General features: G+C 38.5%; 1 protein-coding gene across 3 annotated transcripts in view; it reads left to right on the forward strand.

The window, feature by feature from the left end:
• Positions 1-18426, forward strand: part of PFKM (phosphofructokinase, muscle) — a 43659-nt gene that overhangs the window by 4187 nt on the left and 21046 nt on the right. The window contains exon 1 of one of the 3 annotated variants that reach the window (XM_045463416.1): positions 15465-15589. The exons of the other annotated variants lie outside the window; for them this stretch is intronic. The gene's annotated coding sequence lies outside the window, so the exon portion shown is untranslated. Of the gene's footprint in view, positions 1-15464; positions 15590-18426 lie in introns of those variants that run through there. 3 annotated transcript variants of the gene reach the window in all.

Here is an 18426-nt window from a genome sequence, read left to right on the forward strand (position 1 = left end):
CAGACACAAGATTCTCCATATACAGATGCCATGTTATAAGTGACCCAAGAATCTGTACCCTTGTTGAAGGAAAATCAATGGGGGTTCTGCCTCTGTAAAGATCATCTTAGTCTCAACTAGTTGCCATTCAACATTGATCTCCTGGTCCCAACCTTCTAGGACTAGCTGCAGAGAACTTAAGTTTTCATGAAGCTGAAACTCTCAGGGCTCTTCAAATGTAAACTGAATTGGGAAGATCATTGAGTAAGAAAATAGCCTTACAAATTCTCTTCTTTCAGTCAAATATGCAAGGATACCATTAGACCTGTGGAACACTTTTTCCCCCCATCTTTTATTGATTAATAGAGAAAATCTCATGCATCCTCTTAGGCCACCCTACTCTGGGTGGTCCCCTATCAAACTGCCTCTCAAGTCAACCCAGATAAATAGATTTAAGAACTAAATATATATTCCTTGGAATATAGTGCTTACTAAAACATCTAACCCTTTCACATGCTTGATGAGGTATTAGTAGATCTGAAGTGGAAGACTCCCAGGATTGTCTTATGTAATTATTATTTGTCTTCTCTGTTCTGATACCCCCCCCCCAAAGCTTACCTCTTTAAGGAAAGAAAAAGTTTCTGGTCTAAGCTTGAGGCTACATATCTTAGCTGAAGAGTTTATTTTCCTCTGCCTTAATCAAGGCTTGAAGTTAGTGCCTTCAGCCTATAGTAGAGGTCATCTGGACACCTGTGACTTCTTTCCTGAGCTAGCTTTCCCAAGAATTTGATAGTAATTGGTGAAAATGACTTCATAGGACCTATTCAAGCCTTTTTGGCATGCAAGTTCATTTTTCAAGTGATGGTGTTCTCAGACCTCCACAACTTGGAACAATTGTTCTCAAACTTTATCGTGCATCAGAATACCTGGAGGGTTTGTTAAACCACATGCTGAGACCCCACCCCTAGAGTTTTTGATTCAGTAGGTTCCAGGTCAGACCCAAGAATTTGCATTTCTGACAAATATCCAGATGATGCTGAATCTGCTAGACTGGCATTGTCTTAAACCAGTGCCCTACATCAGAAACATTAGTATCAGTGGCTGGTGGCGGCTGCTCTGTCTCCAGGAGTCATCCTCTCCCAGCCAGAGCCAAAGATGACTCTCCAGTGCAGACAGTGGTTTACTGTCTATGCCCAGGGTCTCTCCTTAAGGAGTTTTCCATTCTGGTGGAAGGAAACAGATAATTACTAGATGAGATCTAGGAGTTTTGTAGGAGTGAGAGGACCAGATAGATGTTCCAACTCAGAGAGAGGCTCATACCCAATTGCTGCATGTATTTCACAACATCAACCCACCACATCATTGTAGCCCATTTACAATTCTGAGTCAAGTCCAAATCTTAGTGATCCTCTGGTATGACACTCCTACCTTATTCCTGCTTTAGAACCTTTGCATTTGCTATTCTCCCTATCTGAAAGCTGTTCCCTAAAGGTAGCATGGTTTTCTTTCTTGTATGTTCAAACCTCTTCCTAGAATGTCATCTCAGCAAGGTTTTTCCAGTCCACCCTATTTAAGATAGCACCTCTGTCACTCTGCTTTTTTTTTTTTTTTAAGTTTACTTATTTAAGAGGGAGCAGGTGTACAGCAGGGAATTGGCAGAGAGGGAGACAGAGAGAGAGAGAATCCCAAGCAGGCTCCACATTGCAGGCACAGAGCCCAACACAGGGCTCAAACTCACAAACCACGAGATCATGACCTGAGCCAAAACCAAGAGTCAGATGCTTAACTGACAGAGCCACCCAGGTGCCCCTGTCACTCTGCTTCTTTGCTCTGCTTTATTTTTCTTCAAAGCACTTATCACTACTTGATTAATTTGTTTATTATCTGTTTTTCTCACTAGAATGTAAGCTCCATGAGGACAGATCTTTTTTTTTTTTTCTCCATCCTGGATCCCCTTGAGTCTAGAACAGCGCCTACCATGTAATAGGTGCTCAGTATTTGCTGACTGAATGTGTGAACCCTAGAGTAATGCTATTTCCTATTCTTCTGGGTTAGAGTCATACCTGGACAACTGCCATACCTACTTCTCTTTCCCAAATGTCCTGGCACACCATTACTAGCACCCTTAACATCATCTTCATCATCTCATCACAGTGGTCTAAATGTAGATCTGTACTCATTCCATAGTCATGACACCATCCTTGTGGTAATGAATGGGCTCATGAGTATGGCATACATCATTCTCTTTATTGCCGCCCCAACAATCTGTGCCAGCGTTAGGTAATCATTGTCAAAGAGATGTTCTGTCTTCATGATCTACTCAACTTTCTGGTAATAATGTCTAGCTTTATACTGGTTTGGAGGGTACTGTCCAAAGCTTTCTATATCTTCATTTACCTACCCACTACTTAGCAGAGCTAATGGTCAGGGCATATGAACCACATACTTTAGAATACTTCAGCTGGTTTACTGAAGTGCCCTACTAGCTCAGGATGCTAGTAATGGTGTGCCAGGACATTTGGGAAAGAGAAGTAGGTATGGCAGTTGTCCAGGTATGACTCTAACCCAGAAGAATAGGAAATAGCATTACTCTAGGTTTCACACATTCAGTCAGCAAATACTGAGCACCTATTACATGGTAGGCACTGTTCTAGACTCAAGGGGATCCAGGATGGAGAAAAAAAAAAAAGATCTGTCCTCATGGAGCTTACATTCTAGTGAGGAAAACAGATAATAAACAAATCAAGTAGTGATAAGTGCTTTGAAGAAAGATAAAGCAGAGCAAAGCACCTATCTAGGTGTTGCAGAATTGTCTTTAAACATCTTTGGACACTTCTCTCCTCCAGAATGCCTTCTTTTATAATAACTATAATTTTTGCACCTACTCTCTGCCTAGACTTCATGCCAACATCTCAGTAGCTAACTGGTATCTGGAGAGTTCTGTGAAGTCCAAGAGGACCTTCTAAATACCTTCCTGTTCTGTGAAAATTAATATAAACAATATGCCTTTCATTGTTACCAAGGCATGACATATGAGGTGAGATATCATTTGGCATTTCTATGTGCATATTAGCTTTTCCTGACATGCTGAAAACAGGAAGACCACCACCAGATAGTACAAGAAAGAAGAAATAGTGGATTTTAACCACATGGGCTTCTCAGTCCAGCTGACCTTCTTTTGGGTTCAGTCCTTTTTTTTCCCCCTCATTGTCTGCCAAGTCCTCTAAATTCTGAATTTTAGCTACCAACCGCAACAACTGAATAAAGCTGATTATAGTTGGACAAAGTTCTAGATTTCCACCAGTCCCCTAGTTACCTAAATCATTAGAACAGGCATAGGCCCCCTTGAGAAGCCTATCTGAGGGCCCCAGTGCAAACCGAGGACATTTCAGCTTTCTCCTTTAGAGGAAGTGTCCAGGGTATCCTTTTTCAGCCCCATTAAACCACACCAGCAATGAAAGTAATCTTGGACTGAGTTCAAATTCAGCTGCTGGCTTAGTTTGTTTGCCTGGAGAATTTGTTGGTCTCATCTCTTTTTTGTCTATCTAACTTGCTGCTTTGCTCTTGTATTTCCTGGTCCTAAACTCTAATAAGCTGTGCAATTTACTCCTGACACTTTTCTTAGGCACCCTAGTTTGTATGGCAATGTTTAGACCTCTTCCTCAACCCTCTCTTCCTTAGCCACCATACTGTGTTTACCTGTAGGCTCATGTACCTGTTCTGAGGGATGCTTCTCAGCCTCCCCCATTAGAGGGATGAGGGTTGGACATATGTCATATTTCCTACAACTGCCCAGATCTCAAAATTCTCTCCCATCATCAATCTACCATAAAATTATGTATCCAAATTTTGATATGTAAGATAAATCAACCATAGCCAGCTAAAATACCCTTTACAAGTTGTTCACATTCCTTAGAAACTATATTTGAAATTTAAAAGTTGGTTGATAAACAGAAAAGTAGGTAAAAGTGAAACATATGGTCTTGGAATTTAGGATTAAAATTAAAGAAAATCTATTTTTATTTACTTTATTTTATTTTTTATTTTTTTCAATATATGAAATTTATTGTCCAATTGGTTTCCATACAACACCCAGTGCTCATCCCAAAAGGTGCCCTCCTCAATACCCATCACCCACCCCCACCCCCCCCACACCCCCCATCAACCCTCAGTTTGTTCTCAGTTTTTAAGAGTCTCTTATGCTTTGGCTTTCTCCCACTCTAACCTCTTTTTTTTTTCCTTCCCCTCCCCCATGGGTTTCTGTTAAGTTTCTCAGGATCCACATAAGAGTGAAAACATATGGTATCTGTCTTTCTCTGTATGGCTTATTTCACTTAGCATCACACTCTCCAGTTCCATCCATGTTGCTACAAAGGGCCATATTTCATTCTTTCTCATTGCCACATAGTACTCCATTGTGTATGTAAACCACAATTTCTTTATCCATTCATCAGTTGATGGACATTTAGGCTTTCCATAATTTGGCTATTGTTGAGAGTGCTGCTATAAACATTGGGGTACAAGTGCCCCTATGCATCAGTACTCCTGTATCCCTTGGGTAAATTCCTAGCAGTGCTATTGCTGGGTCATAGGGTAGGTCTATTTTTAATTTTTTGAGGAACCTCCACACTGTTTTCCAGAGTGGCTGCACCAGTTTGCATTCCCACCAACAGTGCAAGAGGGTTCCCGTTTCTCCACATCCTCTCCAGCATCTATAGTCTCCTGATAAGAAAATCAATTTTTAAAGAGCTAATCACTGTTTCATTATCTCATCCATCTCTCTAATGCTGGAATATTTGTATCCCTTAGTGTTTTACTCAAGAGCAGTACAAATAAACAGTGCCAAATTCTTACTATCCAGGTTCTATTTTCTCTTAATTCATTTACCCTCAAATAATATATTCATGTCATAAGAATTTGATACATTATAATTATTAGTTGGGTTATTTATTTCTTTAATTATATCCCAGGTCCAGTGAAATGTAAACTTCCTGTGAACCTTTGATAGTCCCTCCAGATTTAAACTCGTAAGAGTTTATTATAACTCATTACCTGGCACAGTGGCTAGCATATAATGAGTCCTCAATAAATGTTTGTTGAATGTATGAATTAATAATGAATAGGGATCTCTCAAGATTCTTATTAGGAAGACATTTATATAGGGGCACCTGGATGGCTCTTGATTCTGACTCTGAGCTGACAGTGTGGAGCCTGCTTGGGATTCTCTCTTGCCCTCTCTCTATGCCCCTCCTCTGCTGGCACACACTCTGAATTAATTAATTAATTAATTAAAGTCATTTTAAAAAGTGGAAGACATTTATAGCTATTTCTCAATATGATGTATTTTTCCCATCAGCTGTCTCTATTTTGTGTTGGTTTATACTAGCATAATTCTCAGAAAATAACATCTTCAAGTTTGGAGATTGCACTAAGATGACCATAAGCAAGGCCTAAGTACTTCTGAGAAAATGCTTCTGTTCTGGCACTCCCACCCCCAACTGACCTGAAAGTTCCCTATGTGCCTTTTGAGATAGTATTTCCTTGATTTGTGCTTACATAGTTGGGCATGATTGATCCCTGGACAGAAAAAGGAGTCTAAAGGATCAAGTGTCTTGGGATAAGACTATAAGTAACAGTGACATTTCCTTGCTTTCACCTAGTTAAGGTAGACTAATTAATACAGTAATTCATTAAGAACACTTTCAATGAAGACTTAAGAGTTGGTTTTGGGTAGGGGCACTTGGCTGGCTCAGTTGGTAGAGCATGTGACTCTTGATCTTGGGGTTGTAAGTTTGAGCCCCACATTGGATATAGAAATTACTTAAAAATAAAGTTTTTATTATTATTTTTTTAATGTTTATTTTTGACAGAGAGAAAGACAGAGCATGAGAGGGGGAGGGGCAGAGAGAGAGGGAGACACAGAATCTGAAGCAGGCTCCAGGCTCTGAGCTGTCATCACAGAGCCCAAAGCGGGGCTCAAACTCACAGACCACGAGATCATGACCTGAGCCGAAGTCAGACGCTGAACCGACTGAGCCACCCAGGCACCCCTAATAATAAAATATTTTTTTAAAAAAAGAGTTGAGAGGTGCCTAGGTGGCTCAGTCAGTTGAGTGTCTGACTTTGGCTCAGGTCATCATCTCATGGTTCATGAGCTTGAGCCCTGCATTAGATTCTGTCCTGACAGCTCAGAGCCTGGAGCCTGCTTCGGATTATGTGTCTCCTTCTCTCTCTGCCTCTCTCCTGCTTATTCTCTGTCTCTCTGTCTCTCCCCCCAAAACAAATAAACAGTTAAAAAACAAGCAAACAAATAAAGAGTTTGTATTTGGTAGAAGGAGGCAGGAATGGATTTCTTCTCAAATTTCAATCTTTATGTTAAAGTTAGAAACTCCAGAATGTAGGGGGAACTTTTCCAGCTTTTCCTTTCCCAAAACTTTGACATCTTTATTGAGATATAGTCCACATATCGTAAAATTCACCTACTTAAAGTATATAATTTGGGCTTTGGAATTCCAACTTCTCATTCCTCATGTAAGTAGCTTGGAAGTCATCACCACATCAATAAGTAATAAGTAAAAGTAAAAAGACTGAAATATTAACAGTTCTTCTTGGATTCATAAGAAACTGCTAGCCCCAAAGTTGGAGAGACAGATAGGCAAGTAGAGTTAATCACAGGTTCCTAGAGCAGAGACCCATGAGCGGAAGTCTTCTCGGAACCAGTGATGAGGTAACAAGTTGTTGGAGGCTCAGTGTAGAATTCCAAGAGTTAAAAACTACAGGGGGACCGAGTCAAAGGGAGTCCCCATAATACTGTGAGATTTACTTTCAGGAGCTCAATTAGATTCTCACAGCAATATCAGAAAAATCCCCTGGAACTTCCAACAGGGTGAGGAGAAAAGGAAACATTTGAAATACATGAGAGCATTCTTTTCCTGTTAACAAGCCCCGCCTTCAGAGGAAACTAGTTAACCAGGGCCTAACTGACCTGAGGAGGAGAAATACCCAACTCTAGCCCATTCTAGCCATCCTGTCCCACCTAAAGGGAGAAAAACCTGAGAAATGCTTGTGAAGTTCACAGTCTAGAGGCATAAGCTGAAATGTAATCATAAGACTATAGAATGCTTCCTTTCCTCACCACATCTTACCACCACATGACTAAAGGCCTATTTACAGCACTTGTTTTTACCCATTACATCATGTCTGGCTATCAAGAAAAAATTACAGGCATATAAAAAGGCAAAAAACACAATTTGAAAAGACAGAGCAAACATCAAAACCAAACATGGCAGGGATGTTGGCATTAGCAGACTAGGAATTTTAAACACCTATGACTAATGTACTAAGGACTGTAATGAATAAAATAGCATGCAAAACAGAGAAGCAATGTAAGCAGACAGATGGAAATCCTAAGAAAAAGCACCCCCTCCCAAATGCCAGAAATTAAAAAAAAAAAAACAACAAAACACTATAACAGAAATGAAGAATGCCTTTTGTATTAGTAAACTGAACATGGCTGAGGAGAGTCTCTGAACTAGAGGATATATCAATACAACTCTCAAAAACCAAAAAGAGAGAGAGAGAGAGAGAGAGCATGAAGACTGAAGAACATATAACAGAATACCCAATGACTGTGGTACAACTACAACAGATGTAACATACACATAATCAGAATACCAGAGGGAGAAAAGAAAGAGAGAAAGGAACAGAAGAAATATTTGAATCAACAATGATTGATAATTTCTCCAAATTAATGTCAGACATCAAGCCACAGATCCAGGAAGCTCAGTAATATGCTAAATAAATAAATAAATAAATAAATAAATAAAATCAAGCTCCTACACCTAGGTATATTATTTTCAAATTACAGAAAATCAAAGATAAAGAAAAAGTACCAGAAGCCAAAGGAAAAAAACACCTTACCTATAGAAGAGCAAAGATAAGAATTACATCTGACCTCTTCTCAGAAACTATGCAACCAGGAAGAGAGTGAAGTGAAACATTTGAAATGTAGAGAGAATAAATCAGAACCAGAATTCTGTACCCTGCAAAACTATTGTTTAAAAGTGAAGAAATTGGGGCGCCTGGGTGGCGCAGTCGGTTAAGCGTCCGACTTCAGCCAGGTCACGATCTCGCGGTCCGGGAGTTCGAGCCCCGCGTCAGGCTCTGGGCTGATGGCTCAGAGCCTGGAGCCTGTTTGCGATTCTGTCTCCCTCTCTTTCTGCCCCTCCCCCGTTCATGCTCTGTCTCTCTCTGTCCCAAAAATAAATAAACGTTGAAAAAAATAAAATAAAATAAATAAAAGTGAAGAAATAGACTTTCTCAGACTAATTGAGGGAATTTGTTGCTAATTTGGGGGTTAAGGGCACAGTTGAAAATCTATGTATAACTTTTTATTGCCCCAAAACTTAACTACTAATAGCCTACTGTTGACTGGAAGTCTTACTAATAACATAAATGGTCAATTAACATATTTTGTATGTTATATATATTATATTCTCACAATAAAGTGAGCTAGGGAAAAGATAGTGTTATTAAGAAAATCACAAGAAAAAAAGTGAATCATAAGGAATAAAAAATCCATTTACGGTACTGTAAAAAATCTGCATATAAGTGGACCTGCACAATTTAAACCAGTGTTGCTCAAAGGCCAACTGTATATGCTTATGTATGTTTATATATAACTGAAATGAATGACAGCAATGGTACAAGGGATAGGAGAAAGGAATTCGGATTATTTTGTTATTTTAGGTATTCACACCACTCGTGAAGTGGCATAGTGCTATTTGAAAGTGGACTTAGATTAGTTGTACATAAATATTGCAAACTCTAGGGCAGCCACCGAAAAAGTAAAAAAGCATTACTGATAAGCTAAGAAAGGAGAATGGAATGATATAGACTGCTCAGTTAAAACCACAAAAGGCAGAAAAAGAGTAGAAGACAAAAATAGGAACAAAGAACAAGGGCAATAAATAGAAAACAGCAATGAATGTGGTAGATATTGACCCAACTATGTCAAAATCACTTTGAGTGTCAATGGTCTAAATGCATCAATTAATGTATTGTCAGAGTTAATCGAAAACATGCCCCAACTATGTGTTAACTATAAGAAAACCACCATAAATATAAAGATACATATAGATTAAAGGTAGAGGGAGAAAAATATATCATGCTAACACTAGTTTTAAAAAGGAGCAATAGCTCTATTAATTTCAGACAGAGCAGACTTCAAAGTTATCAAATATAAAGAAGGGCATTGCATAATGATAAAGGGGTCAATTCTCCAATAAGATATAACTTCTTAATGTATATGCACCTAACAACACAGCATTAAACTACCTGAGGCAAAAGCTGATAGAAGTGAAAGGAGAAATAGATCCACTATCAGAATTGGAGACTTTAACACTCTTCTTTCTGAAAGGGACAGATTCAGCAGACAGGGAATAGGTAAAGACATAGTTGAACTTAACAACACCATCTATCAAATGGATATAAATGACATCAACAGTTCATCCAACAGCAGCAGAATACACATTTTTCTCGAGCTCACATGGAACATTCAGCAAGATAGACCACATTCTGGGCCATAAAACATACCTTAACTGAAAGAACAGAAATTCTACAATGTTTGTTTTCAGACCATAATGGAATCAAACTAGAAACCAATAATAGAAAACTGGAAATCCTGAATACGTGGGGACTAAACAACACATAAATAACACATAGATTAAAGAAGAAATCTCAAGAAAATTTTAAAAACATTTTGAACAAAATGAAAATTAAAACACAACTTACCAAAATTTGTTGGATGTAGTGGGAGCAGTGCTTAAAGGGAAATTTATAGTATTGATGCATATATAAGAAAAAAAGGTCTAAAAGCAATTATTGAAGTTTCCAACTTGGGAAACTATAAGAGAAGACCAAATTAAATCCAAAGTAAGCAGAAAAAAAGAGATAATAAGAATTAGAGCAGAAATCAATAAAATTGAAAATAAAAAATCAATGAAACCATAAGCTGGTTCTTTGAAAATATCAATAAAATCAGTAAGACTTAAACAGGCTAAGTAAGGGGAAAAAAGAGAGGACACAAATTACTACTATCAGAAATAAAAGAGGGACATCACTACAGATTCCAGGGAAATTAAAAGGACAACAAAAGAATATTATGAACAACTCTGTGCCCACAAATTTGATAACCTAAATGAAATGGACCAATTCCTTGAAAGATACAATGTGCCAAATCTCACACAAGAAGAAACAGATGACCCAAATAGGCATAAATCTGTTAAAGAAATTGAACTAATAAATAACTTTTCAAAAAAGCACCAGATAGATTCCTGGTGCATTCTATAAAACATTTAAGGAAGAAATTTTGCCAGTTTTCTATAATCTCTTTCAGAAGATAGAAGCAGAGGGAATACATTTAACTTATTCGACGAGGTCAGCATTACCATAATACCCAAACCAGACAAAGATATTAAAAGAAAAGAAGACTACAGATCAACATCTCTTATGAACATAGATGTAAAAATCCTCAATAAAATATTATCATATTGAATTCAATAAAGTATAAAAGGAATTATATACCATGATCAAGAGCCATTTGATCTGGTTCAACATTTGGAAATCAATTAATTAGCAAATTGAATCCAAAAAAGTATAAAAAGAATTATATACCATGATCAAGAGTAATTTATCACAGGTATTCAAGGCTGGTTCAACACTTCAAAATTAATATAATTCATCACATAAACAGATAAAAATAGAAAAAATCACATGATCATATCAATAAATACAGAAATAGCATATGACAAAATCCAACACCCATTCATAATAAAAATTTTCAGTAAACTAGGATTATAGGAGAACTGTCTCAACTTGATAACAAATATCAGTGGAAACTTACAGTTAACATCATACTTAATATTGAGAAACTTGAAGCTTTCCCACTGAGATAAGGTACAAGGCAAAGATGTTTCCTCTCATTACTCCTTTTCAACGTTGTACTAGAAGTCTTAGCTAATGCAACAAGTCAAGAAAAGCTAATAAAAAGTGTACTGATTGAGAAGGAAGACATAAAACTGTCTTTGTTCACGGGTGATATGATTGTTTGTACAGGAAATCTCAAAGAATTAACAAAAACTCCTGGAACGAATCAGTGATTATAGGAAGGTTATAGGATGGAGGTTAATATGCAAAAGTCAATTGTTTTCCTGTATACTAACAATGAAAAAATGGAATTTGAAGTTAAAAACACACTACCATTTACATTAGCACTCCCAAAATGAAATACTTAGGGATAAAGCTAACAAAATATATACATTATCTTTATGAGGAAAATTTTAGAAACTCTGGTGAATGAAATAAAAGAAGAACTGAATAGAGAAATATTCCATGTTCACAGATAGGAAAACTCAATATTGTCTAGATGTCAGTTCTTCCCAACTTAATATATAGATTAAATGCAATCCCAATCAAAATTCCAGCAAGTAATTTTATGGGTATCAACATACTGGTTCTGAACTTTATATGAAGAGACAAAAGACCCAGAATAGCCACATGATATTGAATGAGAAGAACAAAGTTGGAGGACAGACCCTACCCACCTTCAAGATTTACTGTGAAGCTAATCAAGACATTGTGATGTTGGTCAAAGTATTAACAACTAGATCAGGGGAACAGAATAGAGGGCCCAAAAATAGACCCTCATGAATATAATCAATTGATCTTTCACATAGGAGTCAAGGCAGTACAATTGAGCAAAGATAGTCTCTTCAACAAAAGATGATGGAACAACTGGACATCCATGTGCAAAAAAGTGAATCTAGACACAGACTTTATGCCCTTTACAAAAACTAATTACAAATGGATCATAGACTTAAATATAAAATGAAAAAATATACAACTACTGGAAGATAACATAGGACAAAACCTAGGTGACCTTGGGTATGGTGATGACTTTTTAGATACAATACCGAAGACATTATTCATGAAGGAAATTCAGTTGACCCTTGACCAACACAGGTTTGAAATGTGTGAATCTACTTACTTATACACAGGTTTGTTTTGTTTTTTTTACAGTACAGTACTATAAATGTATTTTCCTTATGACTTCCTTAATAATCTTTTCTCTAGCCCACTTTATTATAAGAATACAGTATAATAGTACAATATACAACATATGTATTAATCAACTATTTACATTATTGGTAAGGCTTCCAGTCAACAGTAGGCTATTAGTACAGTTGACTCTTGAACAACACAGGGCTTAAGGGCACTAACCCCTTATGCAGTTGAAAAACTGCGTATAACTTTTGACTCCCCCAAAAGTTAATTACTAACAGTAGTAACTATTAACTATGCACAAGTAGACCCATGCAGTTCAAACCCATGTTGTTCAAGGGTGAACTGCAATTAAGTTTTTTGGGATTCAAAATTTATACACAGATTTTTGATTGCATAGGGGCCACATGACTCAAGGGCCAACTACAATTGATAGATAAGCTCAACTTCATTAAAATCAAAGCGTACAATTCAATGGTATATACTATGTTCATAGAGTTTTGCAGTCACTTTAAGTTTAGGACATTTCCATCACATGCAAAAGACATCTTGTGTTCATCAGCAGTCACTCCTCATTTCCCCATAGTGCTAGGCAACTGCTAGTCTGCTTTCTGTTTCTATAAATTTGCCTATTTCATATGAATGGTATCATATACTATGAGGTCTTTTGTGTTAGCTTCTTTTACTCAGCGTAATGTTTTTATGGTTGTAGGGTATCCGTACTTCATTGTTTTTATAGGCAAGTAATATTCTATTATATGGATATGCCACATTTTATTTATTCATTCATCACTGGAGACATTTGGCCTGTTTCCACTTTTTGCCTATTATGAATAATGCTGCCATGACCACTGGTGTACACATTTGTGTGTGTGTGCATGTGTGTGTGTGTGTATGCATATGTGCTCATTTTCCTTGGGTATATACCTAGGAGTGTAATTGCTGGGTCATATGGTAACTCTGTTTAATATGAGGAACTGGCAAGCTATTTTCCATAGTGACGACATCACTTTACACTTGTACCTGCAAGATACAAGAGTTCCACTTGCTCCACATCCTCTCCAATACTTGTTATTTTCCTTTTTTTAAAATAGTCAGCCTAATAGATGTGAAGTGGAATTTCATTGTGGTTTTGATTTGCATTTCCCTAGTGATTAGCAATGTTGAACATCTTTTCATATATTTATTGGTTATTTGTATATTTTATTTAGAGAAATGTCTAAACCCTTGCCCATTTTTTGTTTTTTAATATTATAATTTTATTAGATATTTCACTGAACAGAATATGTTTTTTAAATTGGTAGACTTTGTTTGTTACAGAAGTTTTAGTCTTACAGAAAGTTGAGCAGTTTGCACACAGTTTCCTCTCCTGTGGTCAGTTTCCATTTATAATTACTACTTAGTAAGGTACATTTGTTACAGTTGATGAGCCAATATTGATAAATTATTATTGATTAGAGTCCATAGTTTATGTTAAAGTTCACTCTTGGTGTTGTGAAGTTCCATGAGTTTTGACAAATATGCCATGTCATGTATCCAGCATTATAGCATCATACAGAATAGGTTTACTGGCCTAAAAACCCCCTGTGCTCTACATATTTATCATTCCCTCACTACTCTAAGCCCTTGAAAACCATTGATCTTTTTACTATCTCTATAGTTTTACCTTTGCCAGAATGTTACTTAGTTGGAAACATAGTATGTAACCTTTTCAGACAGGTTTCTTTGACTAAGCAATATGTATTTAAGTTTCCTCTATATCTTTTCTTGGCTTCATAGGTCATTTCTTTTTCTTGCTGAATACTATTCCATTGAATTGATATATCACAGTTTATCCATTCACCTTTTGAGGGACATTTTGGTTACTTCCAGTTTTGGGCAACTATGAATAAGCTGTTACGAACATTTGTGTGCAGGTTTTTGTGTGGATGTAGTTTTCAACTCATTTGGGTAAATACTTAGAGAAATGTGATTGCTGGATCATACAGTAAGGCTCTATTTAGCTTTGTAAGGAACTGCCAAATTGTCTTTTAAAGTGACTGTACCATTTTGCATTCCCACCAACAAAAAATAAGAGTTCCTGGTGCTCCACATTCTTGTCAGCTTTTGGTACTATCAGGTTTATTATTAATTTTTTTGATGTTAGCCAGTCTAACAATATGTAGTAGTACCTCTCTGTTTTAATTTGCAGTTCCCGGATGACATACGATGCTGGGCATCATTTTATATGATTATTTGCCATCTGTGTATCTTTACCGGTGAGGTATCTGTTCAGACTTTTTGCCCATTTCTGAATTGGGTTATTATCTTTTAAAAAATTCTTTATTTATTTTGAGAGAGAGAAAGAGAGTGTGCATGCAGGAGGGGCAGAGAGAGAGAGAAAGAGAGAGAGAGAGAGGGAATTCCAAGCAAGCTCCTCACCATCAGTGAGGGGGGGCTCAGACTCATGAACTGTGAGATCATGACCTGAGCCAAAATCAAGAGTCAGATGCTCAACCCGACTAAGCCATCCAGGTGCCCCAAGGTTATTATCTTTTTTATTATTGAGTGGCAAGACTTATATATATATTCTGGATACCTATCCATCTGTTATCACATATATGATTTGCAGATATTTTCTTCCATTCTTTAGGCTGTCTTTGGATGGTAACATTTGCATCACAAAAGTTACTTTTGTGTATTTCAGTGGTTTTATCTTTATTCTTATTGTTTGCAGCCAGAATATGCAGGGGCAGAAAAAAAGTAAGCAAGAGGGAGGTCATAGGAAGTCAGGAGAGGAGAGATGCCTGTGGAGAGGCATTGCAACAAAGACCTGGGTGAAGTGGAAAGAGTAAAGAGGATCTGAGGAAAGGATGCACCCTTAGCTCTGGGAGTTCTTGGCCCATGTTGCCTCCACGGACACTGTTTGCTTTGTAGCCCTGTATTTTCTGAGAGACAGGTACATAAATATAAAAGGAGTTTTTGGCGTCCCTCTACAGAAAATACCGGTGTTCAATGTTCCTCCAGGGCAGGGACTCTATTTCATTTATCTTTTCATCCTCAGCACCTAATACAAAACCTGGCGCAAAGACTTTCCACGAATGCTTGTTCAAAGAGTGACAGAGGTGTGAGATAATGCATAAGGCCAGAGGGGGAGGTTTATTATTAGTTGTTGAGGATGTTTGAATGCAAGGAGTCTCACTCTGGCTAGGAAACAGTTGTCTCTGCAGACAACATGAGAGGCAACTAAATAATTTCTGATTCCCACTATGTACAGGAGCTGATGGCTCCCGAGACAGAGATGGGGACCCGAGAACCTTCTGGGGAGTGAGGAGAAGCTGATGCCATATCTGAGCTGTCCTTGGGAGGAGGAGGGAGGGGTAGAGAAAGAGGAGCAGGAGGAGGCGGAGCCTCCGGGCCAGCATCAGCTAGTGGAGGTTGGGAAGCCTCTCCTCTTTCCCCTCCCTTGTTGCCTCCACCTGGCTCCTCCCCGCGTTCTCCAAGCTCCCCTCCCCCTTCCCCAAGGACAGTCTGCAAGGAAGCCGTGGCGGAGGAGAGCTAAGACTAAAAGGCAAGAGGGGCCCTTGAGTAAAGACCGCGGGGGAAAGCCGAGAGCGAGGTGGGGATGACCGTGCTGGGAGGAGGCGCTGGGGAGAACTGGAAGGAGCGGACGGGAAAAGAAGAGGTGGTATGGCATCAGAAGCTGGAGCGAAGAGGGGGGATGGGTAGGGGAGCCGTGAAGAATCCTAGCCCTTCGGTTCATTTCCCTCCGCTAGCACGCACAGCCCCCGCCCCTGGGAATCAGGGATGGGTGGGTGGTGCTCGGACCTCGTTACCCCTGGCTGCCTCACTCCTATCCTGGCACTCAGCCAGTTCAAATCAGTGCACCTATGATGTTGCCTCCCTGTATTTATCCCTCCCGCCTGCTTATCTACACACATGTGATTTTATATTTAGGTTTTATGTCTGTGTGTTTCTATGTGTGTGTCACTGTGGATCTATAAAGGTTGCTTATATATGAATCTGCGTGCATTTCTGTGTCCTGTGCCTCTTATAACTGGTTTAGAGATACAGGAGAAGGTTCTTTTTTGCAGGTCAGCACTCCTAACCTTCCCCCTTGTTAATGGTGAATTCTCTCCCTCACTGAAAACTCCATGGGTGGCAGATCCCTGTGTGAGTTTGTCAGTGATAAGCTCCCAGAGTGAATGAGAAGAAAAAACTCAAGGAAAATGGGATCAGCATACTCATGTTTTGTTCTTTCGTTTCCAAATGTTTGCCTTCTTATTTGCACCAGCTACTTAGTCTTTTTTTTTTTCTTGAGAACAGCAGAAATTTGGACATGAACACTCCAGTTAATAGGAGAGTGTCTGTATCCATATGTGTTTATTACATTCCTTACACTGTCACTATATGCTTTCTTAAGTCCTGTTTGTATCTCTATGCGTTAGAAATAGAATATGGAGCTGTCTGTATCCAAGCATACTAAATAAAAGCTTTCATAGGTCTGTGTGCGTTTTGTATTGTTCATCAGTTCACTAATGCCTTCAACAAGGATTTATTGAACTGTTATGTGCATGGACTTCACCAGGCTTTGGTTAAGCTGTGGGAAAGTTTTAAAAAAATGAACGTGATCCCTCCCTGGAGGATTGTTCAGTCTAGTTAGGGAAAGTGGCTCGTAGCAGTCATCTATCCAGGGGTCTGCAAACTTTCTGTAAAAAGCCAGATAGTAAATATTTTAGTCTTTGCAGGCTATCTGGTCTCTGTCACTATAATCTACTCCGTTGTAGCACAGAAGCAGCCATAGGATAATGTGTGAAAGAATGAGAATGGTATGGACACTGAAATTTGAATTTCATGTAATTTTCACATGTCCTGAAATGGTTTTTTAAACCATTTAAAAATGTAAAAATCTGGGGCACCTGGGTGGCTTAGTCAGTTGAGCATCTGACTCTTGATTTTGGCTCAGGTCATGATCCCAGGGTTGTAGGATCAAGCCCTGCATCAGACTCCTTGCTGAATGTGGAGCCTGTATGAGATATTCTCTCTCTCTGTCTCTCTAAAAAAAAATTTTCTTAAAGAAAAATAAAAATGTAAAAACCTTTCTTTGTTTGCTGCCATACAAAACCAAAAAAAGGGCCGGATTTGGCCTGTGCTCTGTAGTTTGTTGACCCCTGATCCAGTCCAACCTTATTGTCAATATATAAGAAGCAATTTAAATACCATATAAAGTAGTAATTAAGTGCTAAATGAATGATCTAATACCAGACAATATGTGATTAGAGGAGGTCCACAAAGAATCCCTCCTATGGTAATCAGTGAAGAGTTAATAGTCTTAATATTCATAGGATTGCAGCTAGGCCTGGCCTTAAATGATGGAGTGGGATATCTGTGAAAGGGCCAAGGTGGCCTTCTGGATGAGGGATGCAGTGTGCCCAGGTACACAAATGGGAAGGAGCAAAGTAATGTTCAGGTGATAATGGGACAGAAAATTCATGGGAACAAAGGTTCAAGCTTTGGCAAGGGCTAGATCATGGAAGCTTTGAATGCCAACTCAAGAATTTGGACTTTATCCATCAGAATGGATTATATGTAGTATGTCTGTGAATCTGTGTCTCATAATAACGCTATATATGTTTGTGTTTGTATGTCTTCACGAGTGTCTCATTGCATGTACTTTATTGGTATGTATGCAGATTTGTGTGTTTATGTGACCTGTGTCTTTATCAGCGGCTACCCTGATTTCCCCAGATTCACAGCAGAAACATGAGCTGTGCATAGAGGTCATCAGCCCCGGTTCAAGTGATTTGGCCCAGTTCAAGTGAATGCATCCTCAGGTCCTATGACCTACCCATGGAGGTTTATTCTATGTCTCTTGTAGAGTGGAGAAGGGAAACACAAACGGAGACCAGCTATTGTAGTAGGCAATTCAGGTGGAGAGAGGCACCGAGGATCTCAAATAAGAGAAGGATAAGGGAAGATAGTAAGGGAGAATAGGACTTGGTAACTTTTGACTCTCAGAGTAAGGAGGAGATCAATTTAAAAATTTAGATTTTAACCTGGATAACTGGTAGAGTGATGACTCCTTTGACATTTTGTGGACACAAAAGTGTGTCTTGTGTGTTCCTTTGAGAGAGATAAGCCCTAAAGACAATAATAGGAAGGTGTTCCCATGGCGTGTGTACATAATCTATGTATATCTGGCTATGATTCTGTGTTGTTCTTCCCATTTGATAGCATGTAGTGTGAAGGGCAAGGCCTGAAGATGAGTCAAGAGAGGCTCAGGAGGCAGGAAGCCTGAGAGCGATGGGAGAAGGCATGGAATGTCTTTAACCATTCCTGAGCCTGAACCATCATTTTGTGCAGGCTCAAATGTGCATGTAAAACCTCAAACCCCAGTTCCAGCTTAGC

The sequence above is a fragment of the Leopardus geoffroyi genome, chromosome B4 (genome assembly GCF_018350155.1).
Source record: "Leopardus geoffroyi isolate Oge1 chromosome B4, O.geoffroyi_Oge1_pat1.0, whole genome shotgun sequence".
NCBI classification, from domain to species: domain Eukaryota; kingdom Metazoa; phylum Chordata; class Mammalia; order Carnivora; family Felidae; genus Leopardus; species Leopardus geoffroyi.